This window comes from Heterodontus francisci, chromosome 12, assembly GCF_036365525.1.
Source record: "Heterodontus francisci isolate sHetFra1 chromosome 12, sHetFra1.hap1, whole genome shotgun sequence".
Lineage (NCBI taxonomy): Eukaryota > Metazoa > Chordata > Chondrichthyes > Heterodontiformes > Heterodontidae > Heterodontus > Heterodontus francisci.
The window spans coordinates 62,085,838-62,105,791 of record NC_090382.1 but is presented as its reverse complement, the minus strand read 5'-3'; positions in this window follow the sequence as shown (position 1 = coordinate 62,105,791).

Genomic DNA, 19,954 nt, shown 5'->3' with positions numbered 1-19,954 from the left:
AACTCAATATTGAGTCCAGAAGGCTGTAAAGTGCCTAATCGGAAGATGAGGTACTGTTCCTTGAGCTTGCTTTGAGCTTCCCTGGAACAATACAGTAGGCTGTGGACAGAAATGTGGACGTGACAGCAAGGTGGTGAATTAAAAGGGCAAGCAACCGGAAGCTTGGGGTCATGCTTGCGGACTGAGCGGAGGTGTTCCGCAAAGTGATCACCCAATCTGCATTTGGTCTCCCCAGTGTGGATGAAACCGTATTGTGAGCAGCAAATACAGTATACTAAATTGAAAGAAGTACAAGTAAATCACTGCATCACTTGGAAGGAGTGTTTGAGCCCTTGAATGATGAGGAGAGAAGAGGTAAAAGGGCAGGTGTTATGGGAAGGGGTTGAGGTCTTGGGGGTGATAGAGGAATGGACCAGGGTGTCGCCGAGGGAACAGTCCCTTCAGAATGCTGATGGGCAGGGGAGGGGAAGACGTATTTGGTGGTGGCATCAAGCTGGAGGTGGTGGAAATGGAGAAGGATGATCCTTTGGATGTGGAGGCTGGTAGGATGGAAAGTGAGGACAAGGGGAACCCTATCGCGATTCTCGGAGGGAGGAGAAGGGGTGAGAGCAGAAGTGTGGGAAATGGGCCAGACATGGTCGAGGGCCCAGCCAACCACAGTGGGGGGAACCATCAATTGAGAAAAAAAGACTTATCAGAAGCACTGTTGTGAAAGGTTGCATCACCAGATTAGATGCGACGGAGATGAAGGAATTGGGAGAATGGAATGGAGCCCTTACGGGAGGCAGTGTGTGAGGAAGTGTAGTTGAGGTAGCTGTGGGAGTCGGTGGCCTTATAAGCAATATTAGTAGACAGCCTATCCCCAGAAATGGAGACAGAGAAGTCGAGGAAGGGAAGTATCATAGATGGACCATGTGAAGGTAAGAGAAGGGTGGAAATTGGAAGCAAAGTTGATGAGATTTTCCAGTTCGGGGCGAGAGCAGGAAAAGCCACCGATACAGTCATCAATGTACCGGAAAAAGAGGTGGGGGAGGGGGCCTGAGTAGGACTGGAACAAAAAATGTTCAACAAAAAGACAGGTAAAACTAGGACCCGTGTGGGTACCCATAGCAAACCTTTTATTTGGAGAGAGAAGCAGAGTTAACGTTTCAGGTCAGTGATCCTTCATCAGAACTGGCAGATATTAGAAATGTAAAAGGTTTTAAGAAAGTAAACGGGGGTGCTCTCTCCTCACTATCCAAAGACCCAAAAACACTCCTTTCAGGTGAAGCAGTGATTTACTTGTACTTCTTTCAATTTAGTATACTGTATTCGCTGCACACAATGTGGTCTCCTCTACATTGGTGAGACCAAACGCAGACTGGGTGACCACTTTGCAGAACACCTCCACGTAGTCCGAAAGCATGAGCCCGAGCTTCCAGTTGCTGGCCATTTCAACACGTGCCCCTGCTCTCATGCTCACATCTCTGTCCTGGGATTGCTGCAGTGATCCAGTGAACATCAACGCAAGCTCGAGGAACAGCACCTCTTTTATCGATTAGGCACACTGCAGCCTGCCGGACTGAACATGGAGTTCAATAATTTCAGAGCATGACAGGCCCCCCTTTTTATTTTTAATTCTTTTTTCTTTTTTTCTTTTTTATGTGTTTATTTTATTTCAGTTTGTTTCTACTGTGCCTACCCACTGTTTTTTTCATGTTTGTGCTTGGGGCCAGGCTGCTCAGTTTTCTGTTCATTAACGCCCTCTCTGTACTAATGCTTTGTCTTTTACCACACCATTAACATTCCATTTACCTTTGCTCCATGACCTTCTGGTCAGTTATTCTCTGTGACCTTGTCCGATCCTGGCCCACCCTGCTTTACCTACTTAAAACCTTTTACATTTCTTATATCTGCCAGTACTGATGAAGGGTCACTGGCTTGAAATGTTAACTCTGCTTCTCTCTCCACAGATGCTGCCAGACCTGCTGAGTATTTCCAGCATTTCTTGTTTGTGTTTCAGATTTCCAGCATCTGCAGTATTTTGCCTTTACTTCCTTTTATTTGGAGCCAGTCTTAAACTTGTTTTTCATGTTTATGCTTTCAGAGAGAGCTGTTCATTATTCTGCCATTAACACTGGCCGGAATTTTACCGTAATCGCTGGCTCCGGCACGGGTGGAACTCAAACGGATGCAGCCTCCGTTCCCGCGCTGCATCTGCTATCCACCGGCATCACGCGCGGGGAAGGCAATTAGCAGCCCCGCGGTGTAACTGAGACCTGAATCGGCTGGTGCGGGCGGGAAGATATACATCATTGGGGGCAGAGCCACATCCGGGAATGTCTGACGTAAACCCTTGAAAAATGTTTACCTCAATGAAATTGTCCAGGTTCTCATTCATTGTTTAAAAATCAGCAGTAGTAGTTGTGGTTCACTGAGAGGCTACAGTTCTGTTAGTGCAGAAGGAGTTAGAGATTTAAACACAGGTGGAGGAAGTCATGGAGGGGAGAAGCTCTCACTCAGCCCCCCGTTTTTCAGATGATTCACCTCCTTCAGGCGGTTGAGGAGAGGCGTGATATCCTCTTCAACACAAATGGTAGAAGGCGACCATCGACAGTGACAAAGAGGGCCTGGCTGGAGGTCGCGGAGGAGGTCAGCAGCCGTGGCGTCGCTCGGCGCACATGGATACAGTGCCGCAAGCGCCTCAATGACCTGCTTCGCTCTGCCTGGGTAAGGGGCATTCCTCATTCATCTCATTGTTATTTTGTCAAGGGAGGGTGTATTTGTATTCATGATGCAATGTGGAACCCCTGTGTGATCATTGCCTGGCTGCCTCCTTGCATTGGGATACAAGATGGGTATATGTGAGATGAACGTTAAGGAGGGATTGATGAGGGCACGCTCAGCAATGGCACAGCAGTTAAAAGCCACATCAACCCATTTGGGTGATTGCGTGAAATGCTCACACAAATGTTTGACCTAATTTTTTTCTTTCATTAGGAAAAGAGGGCACACAACACCCGAGAGAGGTCCCGGACAGGTGGTGGCGTGGCCTGTCCAGCATTTCTCAGTAGAATGTAGGAGGACCCATTGATGATAGTAGGGGAGGAAGGAGGACGAGCCGTAGCAGATGGCGAGGCCAGTGGACATGGTCACGATTGTGAGTGATCCAAAAAGTGGTGCATTAGTGCATTCCGGGGTGGAGGGGTGCAGGGTGGGGGAGCATTGATGGGCCAATGTTGTTACGAGTTACTAATGAACATAATTAAGCCCTCAAAAGTCCCATCACACTGATGTGACCATAATGGACTCAAATACATGTTCTCCTCTCTGGCTTTCTGATCAAACTGATCAATATGATTTTCCCAGCAGGTGACTGCATGGAACAGGAAGTGTCTCAGTTGTACCACCATTCACCTCTGAGGTTGAGGAGGGCGCCTCAGAGGGCGCACCGTCACATCCTCGCGACACACCAAGCACCAGCGCAGATACAGACACCTCGGTTGGGATTTGCGTGTCTGTGGATTCAATTTCACATCCAGGTGTCAGCACAGCACAGGTGCCAGGCCAGCCACCGGAGGCAGAATCGGCTGATGCCTCACACAGTCAGAGGAGTGTGGGAGGCCAGGTCAGTGCAGATCAGCAAGCTGATGACATGCCTTTGAGAACATCCATTCGGCGGGAGATGTTGCAGGTGCAGTAAGCGGTCCTTGAAAATCTGGCAGAACTGCCTGAGACAATGCGTGGAATTAATCAAACTCTGGCTACATCCATCCAGAGTATGATTTCTGCTCACTCTCAGGCAATTGAACATCTGGCTTCCCCCATTGACAGATTGGCGGCTGCAGTGGAAGGGCCAGTTCTGGATGCACTTCATGACGTCAGATCGATTGTGGCCTCCCTGGACCAGAGCATCAAAGAGCAGAATCTGATGCGCTGGCGCCAGGTCGAGGCCGCTCATCCCTCTGATGTCACCATTGAGGACTGTCCGAGCCTCACGAGGGCACAGGGGCAGCAGATCGCATATGGGAGCTCCTCTCAGGGCGCCTCTGATGCATCCTCCAGCTCCTTGCTCCATCTGCCAGGGACATGTGATCCGCGAAATCCCAGGGTGTTACAGGGTACTCATGAGATTTCTCAGGAGAACCATGAGATGCTGGGGCCCTCACGGCCGCGAGCAAACAGTTCAGCCACCTGCCTCTGGTGTGTCTGGTGGCGAGGGATCATGCACCCGAAAGAGCACTCGGAAAAGATTTAAGAAATCACTTTAACATCACTAATGGTTCACAGGGTGAATTGAAAGGTTTATTATTTGAATGTGTTATAAAATATTGTAATATAATCGGATTCTCTGAGATTTTGTCATGGCTTTCCTGAAGTCAATTCCAACATCGTTGCTCAACAAAAGTAGTTCAACATGTGAGATCTCACGCCTGGGTTGCGTTCCTCATGATATGAAGGATTGCATCGTTGCATTCTCTCTCCCCATGAAGGTGAGTGAATTTGCCCTTTCAGAGCCTCACAATTAATCTTGTCATACGGTAATCCCAATTGTGCGAAAATTTACAGACTCTCAATGGAAACGTCTGCCTCTTAAAAACACCCTTGTCTATCGAGCACTTAGATCCAAATTAAATTCAGCTTCCTCTCCATGACCATAAAGTCAGTGGTGTCCAGCTTCATCATCAGAAACATCATCGTCATCCGATGACACATCGCGATGACACTGATCCTTCTCCAGTGCCTCTCCATTTTCAGTCGCCAGGTTATGCAAGGCACAGCAGACAACAATTATTCTTGAATAATTGCGTACTGCAATGCTGCACCTGAGCGGTCAAGACACCTGAACCTCATCTTAAGCAAGCCTGTAGTTTGTTCGATGGTCACTGTGGTGGCCTCATGGCTCTCATTGTATTGTTCCTCCGCATGACCCCTTGGATTCCTCACTGGTGTCATGAGCCATGTCTTCAGAGGATAACCCCCTGTCGCCAAGTATCCATCCCTCCATTCTGTCTGGAGGCCTGAAAAGTGCAGGTACGTGGGAGTTTCGGAGAATGAAGGCATCATGACAAATCCCAGGGTAACGTGCACACACCTGCATGATTCTCTGACGATGATCACAGACGAGCTGAACATTCATTGAATGGTATCTCTTGCGGTTAATCAATGCCCCCAGCTGACCTGCTGGGGCTCTGAAGGCCACATGAGTACAGTCAATCACGCCCTGTTCCATTGGAAACCCAGATATAGTGCTGAAGCCTCTGCCTCTCTCAGCCTCACAAGTGTTGTCCGCCTTGAACGTGATGAATTGGTTACCACGTTGGAACAATGCATCAGTCACAACCTTGGTGCAGTGGAGACTCCGCACAAGTCTGCTGCTGAGGCTTGGAATGAGCCAAACGCATAGAAGTTAAGAGATATTGTAACCTTTAGAGCGACCGGCATTGGATGGCCTCTGATACAGTTTGAGGAAACATCCACTGCCAACATCTCACAAAGAGATGTGACAGTCTCCTGTGATAGCCGCAGTCTTCTTCTGCACTGGCGATCTGACAGCTGCAGGTAGCTCAGACGCAGCCGGTGTGACCCTCCTGGTGGGTAGGCACGTATCCTGACATGTGTTCGCTAACGGGCAACTTTGCCACCTGCTCTCCCTCCCACATCATGATGGTGCACTGGGTCAGCTTGTTGCACATTCCCCTGCCCATTTGTCCTTCTGTCCCTCAAAGGGGCAAGGTCCTCCTCATATGATGATCTACCTCCACATTGAACAATTCCCATTGCTGTACTACTCACCAGAAGCTCTGACCACAGGTCAGAACATTCAGATGAATCCTTTAGCACTAGTTGCAAGTCACACACCTTGTCAGGATATACAAATAGCATTAGAATTATTTCAGAGTAAAACTGAAAATTGTACTTCCAACTCCCTCCTGAATCAATGCCTGCCGCCCTGATGTAGCTGCCGGCTGGCCGACACGCCCCACGAGCTGATTTACGGACGTTAAATCAGACCTCATATGTAAAATTGTAGTCAATTGCTTTGTAAACTACCTCAATTACCTTTCAATTACTTGTATACGGGTGGAGAGCACAGACTCGCTCATGCCCGACCTCCGACGTTAGTAAAATGACGTCTGCCCGTAATGACGCTGAGGACACGGCCCGATGTCATCGCGCTTCATTTTACCATCCAGACGCCTCCGAAGAGACACGTTTAATGCCAGTAAAATTCCGGCCACTGCGTCTGGAAAATGCTTTGTCTTTTACTAAGACTATTACCTTTGCCTTTGTTCCGTGACATCTTTGTCATTTAAACTCTTCTACCCTCTACCCGATCACCTTCCCTTTTGTTCTTCCTCCCCTTCTCCCCTTTCAGCGACACAAAACCGATCAAATTTTTACCTTCCTTCGGTTCTGAAGAAGCCATATCTGACTCGAAACGTCACCTCTGTTTCTCTCTCCACAGATGCTGCCAGACCTGTTGAGCATTTCCAGCACTTTCTGTTTTTATTTCAGAGTTCCAGTATCCGCAGTATTTTGCTTTTATTATACAAATGCGCTATTCCCCTCCCCAGCACTATGGCAACACTTATCAGCCTCCGATGATATCAGCCAAAAATACATCATTAAGATAGTCACAGAATATCAAATGTAAAACATAGCAGATTGGCAGAAGAGAAAATATGAAGCAGCAGGAAACCAAAAAAAATGAGATTCAATTTACAGAACAACAAATAGCCAATAAAATGCATTTCACATTTGTTTCATTTAATTGTTAAATATATCCATTGTCACAGTGTTATATGATTAGTTTAATTACATCTGGATAATCCAAAACAAATATCCTTTATAAAGATGTCCAACACCACAAACCACAAGCAACAAATATTCTTTCAAGCACAGAAGAAATCTTACAAATTACCCCGTTTCAAAATTACCAAATAGCTTTCACATGAGAAATCACATCAGAACAGATGAAAGGTCACAGACCTGAAACATTAACTCTGCTTCTCTCTCCACAGATGCTGCCAGACCTGCTGAGTATTTCCAGCATTTTTTGTTTTTATTGAAGAATAACCCACCTTTTTTTTTTAAAAAATCACTTGTACACCACTCTGATAAAATATGACCACACCTTCAAGAGGTGTGGCGATGTTATCTTGCCAGCAGTGTAAGAGCTGTGATGAAGCACACCATGTGGCTTCTGGGTTGGGGGCAGTCTTAAGTACCCGTACAATGAAGACCTGTCTGTACACGCAGAACCATCCTTAAATAAAGTATCCACGTTACTGCAATACTGATCCCATCTTGAGTGGTCAACGCTTTGTGTATAGTAGCAGCAAACACAGAGGTGAAGACAACATGTAATATGATGGCAGTGATGCACGTTTGAAGACCTTTGAAGCAGGCAGTGAAAATATGCATTGCCATTGGCAATGAAGGTTTATATCGCCTTAACTCTTCTGGTCTTACTGAAGAAGAGCAGAAGGATCTCGCAAAATCTGATCCACATTACAGGATCAACTTTGTGTCAGACTCAATTTTCGGGTCCATCGTCTCGCATTCATGTCCTTTCAACAGCAGCCAACTGAGTCCATTGACCAGTTTGTCTGTCAATGTCGAGCTAAGGGCCGTGAATGTGGCTTCACTGAGATTGAGCTGGCAGACCGCATCATCGAGCTTGTGATTGCATCCACAACAATAGAGGCATACAAGAGGGATCTTTTAGAGAAGGCCAAGGGATGTATACTTGATGCCTTGCTCAAAGATGGTCGAAAATATGCAGGCCAACAAAGTTTACAAGCCCTACGTGCTGTGAATACCATTGCTGCATTGAGTAAGGATTCCAAGTACAGGAAAACATGTAAAAGGTGTGGGCTCTTACAAATGCCTAAGGGTTGCCCAGCATTCAACAACGTCTGCAAAGCATGTGGTGTCAGGGGTCAGTGGAAACATCAGTGCCAGAAAGCCAAGACAGATGCTTCTGGTAAGAGTCCTGACCACAGTCAGACAGACCACAAGAAGGCTTCACGCCCTGGCAAGCTTAGCGGTCATACGTCACATCACAACTGGTACATTGTGATTGTGGTGGCGGATGACATCAACATCAGCGATGATGATGGTGAGAGTCCAAGTTCAAGCAGGCAAGTATATGGTATTTCAAGTTGTCAATGCTACCGAATGCTTTGATTTGATTGCTCCGCTGGAGGAGTTTGCATCTATTCATGTTCTATGTTCAAAAAAGGATGACATGCATGTGCTCTGGACGAAGGTGGACATGGGTGCCAGTGCAAATAGTTTATCACTATGCATCTTAAAAGGCATGTCTCCAGATAAATGGCCAGCCATGGTGATGCCAACGAACGCCCACCTAACCACATACAATGGTTCCCCGAACCCATGTTTACAATACGTCAAAATTAAATGCAAATACTATGATACGGATTGGAAATCCCAACTTATTTTACATCATCCAAATGGCTGGACCTGCTATCACTGAACTACAGACGTGCAAGGTTTGAGCCTGGTAACGATACATGGCATTGGGCAGCACCAAACACCATTGCCCTCCAGGCCTCAGACACTGACTTGGAAGGACCCTGAACCAAGTGAGTGCAAGGAAGGCTGCGGTCTCAGAATGATCTTTAAATTTTGCCCATTCTGTGGCCAGAAGACAGAAGCACTTTTCAACTTTTGCCCATCTTCTGGCTTCAAGATGCTTAAAGAGACTGGGGAAGAAGTATATCCTGTTACTGCCCACTCTACAGCATCTCCAGCTCAGCCTGAGCTTTCAAAATTAACAATAGAACAATAGGTCAGGATGCAGAATCCTGTAACTAGTACATGAAGTACTCTGCACCAGTCTCCAGATTTCAACCAGAACCACATTCATAAGAGGTTACTGCTTCTGCTGGTGTTGCATTGTGTAAGAATAGAGGTCAGATCAGAACGGATCCCAGATCCATGTAAGACTCTATCATAAATCGGACGAGATCAAAGACAATGCCCCATGCAGAGTCTATGCATCCAACTTCCATAGAGCCAAGTCCACAGACATCTGCTCTGGATTCCAAGAACTGTTATCCTATTCCTAAATCAGGCCATCTGATCAAACCACGCTTACGTTACCATGACTGATGTGTTCACATGTTTCTACTACTGTTTTGTACCATGTATGTTTACTTCCTATTACTGTTGTTAATTTGTATTGTTTATAGTTAATATTACTGCTGTTAAATTGTATATAGTTAGCTTTTACCTATTTAAGGGGGATATGTTTCTGTTTGGGGAAAAGGGGATGTTTTGTGTACAACTTTAAGAGGTGTGGCTGTGTTAACAGGCCAGCAGTGTGTGAGCTGTGATGTAACACACCATGTGACTTCTGGATTGGGGGCTGTCTTAAGTACGTACCTGCACAGCGAAGACCTGTCTGTGCATGCAGAACCATCCTTAAATGGAGAGTCCAGATTACTGCATTACTGATCCCGTCTTGAGTGGTCAGTGCTTTGTGTATAGTAGGAGCTAACACAGAGGTTAAGAAAACACGCAACAGATAGAAATTAATTGAAAAACTCTAGGCTTGTTTCTATTTTTATCCACTTAATTTTCTTTTGCAGTCAGGTCTCCAGAAAAACTTGACAACCGTAAAATACACAAGGACCCCTTCGACAACTGGAACAAATCCATAGGCAACTGTTAGCTCAACAGCCTTCTCATAAGCCAGACAGTACCGACAGATTCATAACTGAAAATGACAAATATCTCTCCATTAACACATCAGTTGCAATTTACAGAACTTATGTTTACTATACAAATACCCTAATATATATGACAAAAAAAATCTGCTTCATGTACCTATGCAGCATTTTTACTTTATATTGACATACATCAATCTTATTATCGGAATAAAGGCCAACTTACTTTTAGCTCTTGAATATCAGCACACTGTCTCCGCTTGAACAAATTCAAGTATTTATGCCATTAAATGCAATTTTTCTTTAACAAAATCAAAGATGAAACAAAAAATGCCTTTCCTCCCACAGCACAGAAGAGAATTATCCTTTTCAACTTTGCTATTTACTTTTCTCATCAATTTAACACGCTTATTAGATATTTTTTATCGGTCTTTCTAAATATTATTTAAATCAGCTAAGAGCTTTAGGGGGCAAAATTGGACAGCCCCCGAAAATGGGCATGGGGATCGTGACGCACAATTAAACTGAATCCGTTCCTTCCAATGCAGGTAGCCTGATCATTACCATGATTATAGTGTGCAGGCAGCACAAAACACGGTGTTGAGTAGCTGAATGTCTCAGCAGGAGGTCCAAATTCGTGTGAGAGAGGTCTTCTATCCAAGGGGACCAGGAGGCCCTCCAGACAGACAAAGGCAGTGGCAGCAGATAGGTATTGCGACCAAAACCAGCAGGACCCCAATGCAGTGCTGTACGACGTTCAATTACCTCACAAGAGTGGTCAAGGTGAGTGAATGCATCTTCAAATGCCTTATCCTTACAAATGAACTACTAGCCTCACACACAGTGCAATTCACCACACTGCCTTCTCATACCTCACAACTCATTCCTCACATTCATAGCTTCAGTTCACCCTTACACACTTAGCACTGCTGCAAGCCTCACACCCACATCTCACAACTTGTACACATTGCCAGCTATTCAACCATGACAGGCACATCACCCAAACGCATTGCACCACAATCATTGACACAATTCACTCTCTCTCTTGCAAGACAAGTTGGTGCATAACTGGAGGCAACAGCATCTAATCAGCAGAAGACATACATGGCTGCATTTCCTTACCCGATGGAGATGATGGTGCTAGCCATCAATGGTGTGACCATGACTGAGGCTGTGGCCAGTGGCAGGGCTGAAAGCATCAAAGATAATTATATGCTCATACCTAATCCTCCTTCTCACATCCCACTTCCCGCTCATCCCACAATCCTTTCTGATTTTGGAACTGCAAATGGTATAAGAATCCACCTCTTGCTTTCCCCCTCCATTCATCACAACCCTACACCCTTGTGCCTTTCTCCATTTAGATACTCAAGAATGGAAACTTGGCCAGGAAGCAATACAGGGGCAAGAAGTAGATGAGGAAGAAGAAACATTGTCACTTGATCTCACAGTTACAACCAGCCACTGAGATACTGACTGCACGTACTTTAGAGGATAACTTAGAGGTGGGATCTGCACGTGTGAGACACCAAGCATGAACAGCCAGCAACCAGGGCATGGGACAAGGTAGCGCTGGTGCTAGATCCATGGAGGGCAAGGGCACCCATGTGTTCTGCTGCAGATGAACACTTTGATGAGGCAATGTACTGAAAAGGGCTGACCATTATGTACACAGAAATGCTTGGTGCATTGGAAAGCCTACCAGAAAGACTGCAGTCACTGTCAAGAAGCATGGAGGAGTCAGACACCAACCTTGGCACAAGGCTTTGCACAGAGCTTGGAGCCCATCCTTTCCAGTGGGGGAGAGCCAGACAGTTACATTAGAAAACTTGTGGACCTAACCGTGATGAAGCATCTGATAGCTGATGTCTCAGCTTCCATTGCAGCACAGGCAGAAACCACCTAAAGTTGGAGTGCTGTACTGGAAGTTCAGGCCAGAATCATGCAAGTTCAATTTGTTGCCATGCAAGTGCAGATTGTTGTCACACAAGCTTAGAATGCTGCCAACATGGCTGCATATAACAGTGTTCAAAGAGGCTGGCAGTATCTCACAGCAGTCCAGCAATCTGTACTCCAACACATTGCTAGAATTGCTGAGGTGCCACTCTGGGAGAGTGGCAGTGGACCAATGAAAGACGAGTCTGCTGCCCTCTGTCAGGAAGACAGCATTTGACCTCCCACCCCAACCGCTCCACCAGTGCCCTTGCTGTTGCCTCTCAGCTGGCTACCCCAGACTGCTGCTGCCCATGCCGAGGTGGTGCAGTCTGCAGCCGGTCTTCTCGGCCAAAGCAGCTGAAGGTCATTCTGCCAGATCATCTACAGTCTTTCCCACTGAATGTCAGCAGCCTTCCACCAGTCATCCTGTAGCCACTGTCTTAAAGCACAGGCACAGGCAGATGCACCCTCACAACAAGCACTAAGGGAGTGCACAAGAGTTATTAGTTGACCTATGCGTGGAACGTGGACTGGTTTAATTTATAAAGTTGGTTTGGAATGTGTGTTTTGTGCTGGCTTTATTTTTGCATTGAGGCCAAAAGGGCCAAAACAGAGGGAAGGTAAAGTATGGGAATGTTGGTGAATTGGGAATTGGGATTGCATTCACTGGTACATAAAAACATAAGAAATAGAAGCAAGAGTAGGCCATTTGGCCCATCAAGCCTGTTCTGTCAGTCAATAAGATCATGGCTGATCGGATCATAGCCTCAACTTCACTTTTGGAATGAGCTGATCACAAACAGTCTGATCCTTCCACTTCTTCCTGCTCTTCCTCAGCTGTTTGCCGTTCAGTTGGTAGCAAGGGCTGTGCAGGATGTAGTAGGCCACAAAGCACTGTGGCAAGTACTGGGGTGCTCCTCAGAATGGTCTAGGTAGCAGAAGCTTTGCTTAAGTACCCCAATGGTCCGTTAGGTGACATTGTGTGTAGTACGATGGCTCTCCTTACATGCATGCTGCCTATGTGAGTATGGGATGCACGCTGGAGTCATGAGCCGTGTGGTCAGCAGATAGCCCTCATTGTGAAGCCTATGGTTTCTCATGGCAGCTCAAATGCTGATGGTACAGCAGATTGCTGCAGAATAAAGGCATCTTGACTGCTGGCAGGACACTGAACAATGACCTGCATGGTTGTGCTCCAGCTGGACATTGAGGAATTGGAACCCTGTCTGATTGTGGTATACCTCTGAATTTACACACAGCGTCTGTAAAGCAACATGTGTGCTGTCATTGGCATCCTGTACTATAGAGAAGCCTGTAATCCTGGTGAAGTCGTGTACTGCTTCTCTTTGGCAAGAAAGAAGGAAATCTATGCATCTCTATTTGCACACAGAGCCTCAGTGACTTCCCTCACATTTCAGTGGATGGCGATTTTTAAAAATTAATTCATGGGATGTGAGTATCTCTGGCAAGACCAGCATTTGCTGCTCATGCCTAATTGCCCTTCAGAATATAATGTTGAGCCACTTGCAGGTGGTGGTGTTCCCATGCATCTGGTGTCCATGTTGTTCTAGGTGGTAGACGTCACAGGTTTGGAAGGTGCTGTCGAAGGAGCCTTGGTGAGTTGCTGCAGTGCATCTTGTTTCTATGTGCTGGTGGTAAAGGGAGTGAATGTTTAAAGTGGTGGAAGGGGTGCTGATCAAGTGGGTTGCTTTTCTCCTGGATGGTGTCAAGCTTCTTGAATGTTGTTGGAGATGCACTTATCCAGGCAAGTGGAGCGTATTCCATCATTCTGCTGACGTGAGCCTTGTGGATGATGGACAGTCAGGAGGCGAGTAACTTGCCACAGGATTCCTAGCCTCTGATCTGCTATTGTAGCCACAGTATTCATATGGTCCAGTTAAGTTTCTGGTCAATGTTAACACTCAGGATGCTGATGGTGGGGACTCATAGAGTCATAGAGAGATACAGTACTGAAACAGGCCCTTCAGCCCACCGAGTCTGTGCCAACCATCAACCACCCATTTATACTAATCCTAAATGAATCCCATATTCCTATCACATCCCTACCTTCCCTCAATTCCCCTACCACCTATCTATACTAGGGGCAATTTATAATGGCCAATTTACCTCTCAACCTACAAGTCTTTGGCTGCGGGAGGAAACTGGAGCACCTGGCGAAAACCCACACGGTCACAGGGAGAACTTGCAAACTCCGCACAGGCAGTACCCAGAATTGAACCCAGGTCGCTGGAGCTGTGAGGCTGCTGTGCTAACTACTGTGCCACTGTGCCGCACTTCTGACCTTATGATGGAGGGAAGGTCATTGGTGCAGCAACTGAAGACGGTTGTGCCTCGGACACTGCCCTGAGAAACTCCAGGAGCAATGTCCTGAGGCCGAGATAATTGGCCTCCAACAACCACAACCATTTTCCTTTGTGTTAGGTATGACTCCAACCAGTGAAGAGTTTTCCCCTGATTCAATTTTGCTAAAATTGATGTCACACTTGGTCAAATGCTGCCTTTATATCAAGGGCAGTCACTCTCACCTCACCTTTGACATTCAGCTCTTTTGTCCATGTTTGGAGCAAGGCTGTAGTGAGGTCTGGAGCCCAGTGCCCTGTTGCAACCCAAACTGAACATCGGTGAGCAGGTTGTTGTTGAGTAAGTGCTGCTTGATAGTACTTTGCTGATGATTAAGAATAGACTGATGGAGCAGTAATTGGCTGGATTCAATTTCTCCTGCTTTTTGTGGACAGGACATACCTGGGTAATTTTCCACATTGTCCGACAGATACCAGTGTTTTAGCTGTACTGGAACAGCTTGGCTAGGGATGCAGTTAGGTCTTCAGCACAAGTCTTCAGTATTACAGCCAGGATGTTGTCAGGGCCCACAGCTTTTGCTGTATCTAGTGCCTTCTGCCATTTCGTGATATCATGTGGAGTGAATGGAATTGGCTGAAGACTGGCATCTGTGATGCTGGGGACCTCAGGAGGTGGCTGAGATGGATCATGGTTGAAGATGGTTGCAAATATTTTATCTTTGTCTTTTGCACGGACATTCTGGGCTATCCCATCATTAAGGATTGGGATATTTGTGAAGCCTCCTCCTCTGGTTAGTTGTTTAATTGTCCACTGCCCATCAGGAGTGGATGTGACAGACTACAGAGCTTTGATCTAATCCGTGGGTTTTGGGATCACTTAGCTCTTGTCTCTCGCACACTGCTTCTGCTGTCTAGCATGCATGTCATCTTGGATTGTTGCTTCATCAGGTTGGCATTCATTCTTAGGTATACCTGGTGCTGCTCCAGGCAGCTGTCCTGCACTCCTCATTGAACCAGGGTTGATCCCCCAGCTTGAAGGTAATGTTAGAGTGAGGAATATGCTGGGCCATGAGATTACAAATTGTGGCAGAATACAATTCTGTTGTTGCTTATGTCCCACCCTGCTCATGGATACTCAGTTTTGAGCTATTACAAATGTTGCCTGCTCCAGCCTGGATGAAGCCCACACAAAAAAAAAATGGCCATGCTCTCTTTCACTGACAATGACAATGCTGCCCTGCTCTGAAACAGCAGATCTGCTTGCAACAGGCAGATTTCAGTGTGCACTTGCTTCGTGAAGCAGAGACATTGCACACACGGTTCCTTGTTGAGGTTGAGGTAGGAGAAATGCTACCTGTGGACCCTCAGGGTTGATATGACCTCCTGCTCAGAGCCTTTCTCCCCCTCCTCCCCCATCCCCCATCCCTCTTCAGGAAGCTTGTTCTTCTGTGTCACCTCTGCTCATTCTCCCTGTCATGCTGCAAGCTAGAAACTACAGCACCCATGACTCAGAGCAAGTGGTCTGAGCAGAACCCTTGAAGTCAAATCCAAGGCCTTTCACATGTGCCACACCACTCCCTATGGACTTCACCAACTTTAAGTAGCAGTACAAACCACCAAATACTTCTACTAACTCAGCAGCAGCCAGTAGAAATCAATCATTCAGTAACTAACCTGAAATTAGTTGATGAACCCTTTAAATAACACAGGTGGGGTGAGGAAATCCTTCCTGCTGCTGAACACATGTTCAACTGTGTGAAATTAAGAGGGGGCATTAGCTGGAGCATTGAGTAGAAAATGGCACCGCTGGTGTTAAATCAGCATTACAGTCTGCTAACATCATGATCAGCCTACTCTGCATACTCTGGTGCATGCTCACAGTACCCACGCTAACAAACTACACATAATGGCATCTGGTGCGGCCCACATCAAAATTGTGCACATGCTGTTTTGATTTCAAACCAGCACCTGTAGTGCTGAGAATATGGGAGCTATGCAACCAAACTTTGCTGCATTAATTTCAAATATATGGCCACATTGTTCTCTGATACGAGAAGATTATTCATCGTGTATTACTGAAACAAGTCTGAAGTATTCTACTCTTAATATTTTAGGTTATTGAAGCTCTTTTCTGCTTTGTAATATTCTTGAAATGTTTATTTTGAATCTTAAAAGAGAACTCCAATGACAAGCCAAAATAGTTAAGATTACAACTGTTAATCAGCCAAGCATTTTAAATATTATCTTTTTGAAGGACCAAAACAACAGCTGTTCAGTGTGATGGGGTAATTGTTACATTTTTATACTGCTTCAGTATATAATTTACACTGCCTTATTCTTTCAAATTTCACAAAGGAATAATTTTAAATATGTTGTGAGCTTACTTTCTTTGCATGGGAAGCTAATATTATGTTCCATTTACTTTGTGTTATGCTACTAATCACAGCACTGTTTTACACTAATCAGCATGGGAACATGTTTGTGAATAAAAGTCAGATGTAACTAATATGATGTTGGCTGATTTTATTGTATTTATGTGCATAGTTGTGCCATATAAGCGGATGAAAAAACAAAGGGCTGAATTTTAACATGGTCGAACACATGAGCATGTATGCGTTAGGGGAAGTGGTCAAAACTGGGGAAACTGAGTGTGTTGGAAAGCTGGCTTCAACCCGACAACTTCTAGGTTTCACTCCAGGGCGTTCGGCTGCATGTGGGCAACCCCCTGAAAATCAATCTGAGGGAAATAAGGCAATAAATACTCAGTACTCACACTTGCTTTCTTACCTGCTAGTGGGAAAGAGTTTGTTCATAGTATTTTTGCTGAAAGTTGACTTTCTACACTTAGGAAATGTCTTCAATACTTTGGAAGTTTATTCTATCACATCATGATGGGTGCCGCTTATGCTCCCTTAGATTGGACCTCAGATGAGAAGCAACATGACCAGCAGCAGGAGCAGTACCAGCGGCCTTCTAGTCACAGACCAGTAGCTGGATATCACAGAGGGGCATCAGCAGAGAGGGGCAGCTCGCAGGAGGTACAACCCATGAAACAGGATGTATAGGCATCGGCTATGTTTCCTTGACATGTTTGAGAAGCACTGTCTCAGGAGGTTCAGGTTGTTACATCAGGTGCTAACAGGCATTTGCAGCCTCCTTGAAAAAGATCTGCTCCCAACTGGACCTGGTGACCCATTTAAATAAAAGCCAAATGACTAAATAAATGTCATATGACTCTCAGTCATGTTGATTTGGTTTCAATAGCAAGTGAAATATGATCTTCATAATGATAACTTGAAACATATTATTACTTTGCATTACCAGTGGCTATCAAAGTCACTATCTCCCTCAGTAATTTTGCCTCCGGAACCTTCCAGAGCTTTGCTCAGACATTTCCAGGATCTCCAAATCAGCGGCCCGCAAATGTATAAGACAGTTGACTGCTGGCTTGTTTGCCAGGGCTGGCAATTAAGTGAATTGAGCCTGTGATGATGCCAGTCAGAATGAGTGGGCACTTGGTTTGTGGCTCTGGCTGACTTTCCACAGGTGAGATCATCATTGACTACAGACACATGACAATTCAAGCACCCCAGGACAACCAGGAGTATTCGTCAACTGCAAAGGCTTCCACTCCATCAATGTACAGCTTGTGTGAAACCACAAAAAATGTTTATGCAGGTGTGCACAAGATCCTTGGATAACAGCTGTGTTGCTTTCATCCTGATGTCTTTAGACCTGTTTCCCGACTTAGGGGATGTCTGCTAGGCAACAAGGGATACCTGTTGTTGCGTCTTGTGGTTCCCAGAGCTACTTAAATAATCCCACTTTAGACACAGGGCAGAATTTCATGCTCTCCCCTGTGGTGGGTTTGGAGACGGGGAGAGCACAAAATCGGGTGGGATGGTAGCGGGGGTGGGGGTGCGGGATTCATAACACCATCCCACCACCACCAAAATTTAGTCTGGGCAGGAAGGCCCCTGAATGGCCTTCCCACCCTGCTGCCAATTGAGGTCCTTAACTAGGCAATTAAAGGGTGGAGGGGCAGGGGTGGAGGTCCCTCGTTGAAAGGCACTAAATGCCGGGACAAGGGACCCAGCATCGGGGAGTGGGGGGCCCACTGAGAGTCATCCCCCTGCCCTTGCTAGCAAACACCCTACGCCCCCTCGCCCACGAAACCCCTCCCGCCCTGACCTTCCTGTGGCCTGGGCCTCTGGTAAGTGCTCCTCCAGCAGCAGCCACTGCCTCTGATTGGCCAGCAGCTCTCCAAGGGTGGGACATCTGGCGACAGGGTCCTTGATCTTGTAGAAGGCCTACCGTTGTCCACTTAAGTGCTTGATTGGCACTAGATTTGGTGGGCCTTCTAAAGAAGAGGCGATGCAGGGTTCTTGGTGTCGCTTTTTCCACACGTTGAGACCCCCGTTGCCAACATAAAATCCTGGCCACAGATAGTGGAGCTTGTATTGAGTGTATTTTCTCACATCTCTCTATATGTGGCATAATGATACAATATGTGTTTGGTACATAGGTTGCAATACATTAGTGAGTGATGTGGCATTGTGGAGATATATATACACATACACTTGAACAATGCAGGAAGATTAAAAAAGAAGCATATTATCTAAATGATGAGAGATTGCAGAGCTCTCCTAGTGCATGAATCGCAAAATGTTAGTATGCAGGTACAGCAAATAATTAGGAAAGCGAATAGAATGTTGTTTATTGCACGGGGAATTGAATACAAAAGTAGGGAGGTTATGCTTCAGTTATACAGGGCATTGGTGGGACCACAACTGGAGTATTATGTATAGTGTTAGTCTCCTTATTTAAGGAAGGATGTAAATGCGTTGCAAGCAGTTCAGAGAAGGTTTACTAGACTAATACCTGGGATGGGTGGATTGTCTTATGAGGAAAGGTTAGGCAGGCTAGGTTTGTATCTGCTGGGGTTTAGAAGAGTAAAAGCCGAGTTGATTGAAACATATAAGATCCTGAGGGGTCTTGACCGGGTGGATGTGGAAAGGATGTTTCCTCCTGTGGGAGAATCTAGAATTAGGGGTCATTGTTTAAAAATAAGGGGTCCCCCATTTAAGACAGAGATGAGGAGAATTTTTTTCTCTCAGAGGGTCGTGAGTCTTTGGAACTCTCTTCCTCAAAAGGCAGTGGAAGCAGAGTCTTTGAGTATTTTTAAGGCAAAGGTAGATAGATTCTTGATAAGCAAGGGCGTGAAAGGTTATCGGGGGTAGGAGGGAATGTGGAGTTGAGATTACAATCAGATCAGCCATGATCTTGTTGAATGGCGGAGCAGGCTCGAGGGGCCGAGTGACCTACTCTTGCTCCTAATTTATATGTTTGCATGTATGTTCGTATGTTCCCAAGTCATTTTGGATAATATAACAATATAACATCCCTCTTTAAAAAAAAATTGCAATGCCTTTTCCTTTTACCATGACTTTGCCAAACGTTCTTTTTTTCTTTTCTTTTGGCTAAACTAAAGAAAATTTACAATCAACTTTTACAATTAAACTTGTAATTCTGAACACTTTATTAAACAATCTTCTGGAGAGCCAGAGCAGACATGATGGGTCGAATGGCCTCCTTCTTTGCTGTAACAATTCTGTGATTCTGTGAACACTTTATTCACGATATTGTTCCAGTGGTAAGGTGTTGTATCTCCATCTCATTGATTTGGTTGTCGTCATTCTTGTCTGCGATGAGTTGGTGCACTGTACTGACAGTGTTGTACGTGATGCTCCACTTGCTGGTGATGCTGCTAATGTGTCATTTTTCTGCTTTTCCAGTTCTGGTGTAGTCGGAATATGGATTCTGCTCCTATTCATCTTCTTACCGGTTTCAGTCTTGATGATGTATGATCTTGGAGTTTCAGCCTTTACCAACAACTTTTGCTGGGTTCCAGGTTTTCTGGATTGGATCCTGTACATGCACAATTTTCCCTGTCAACAACTCGGGCAACGAGTTGGCAAGTTTGTTGAAATGCTTACTTCCTTCTACCTGCACATCAGTGAT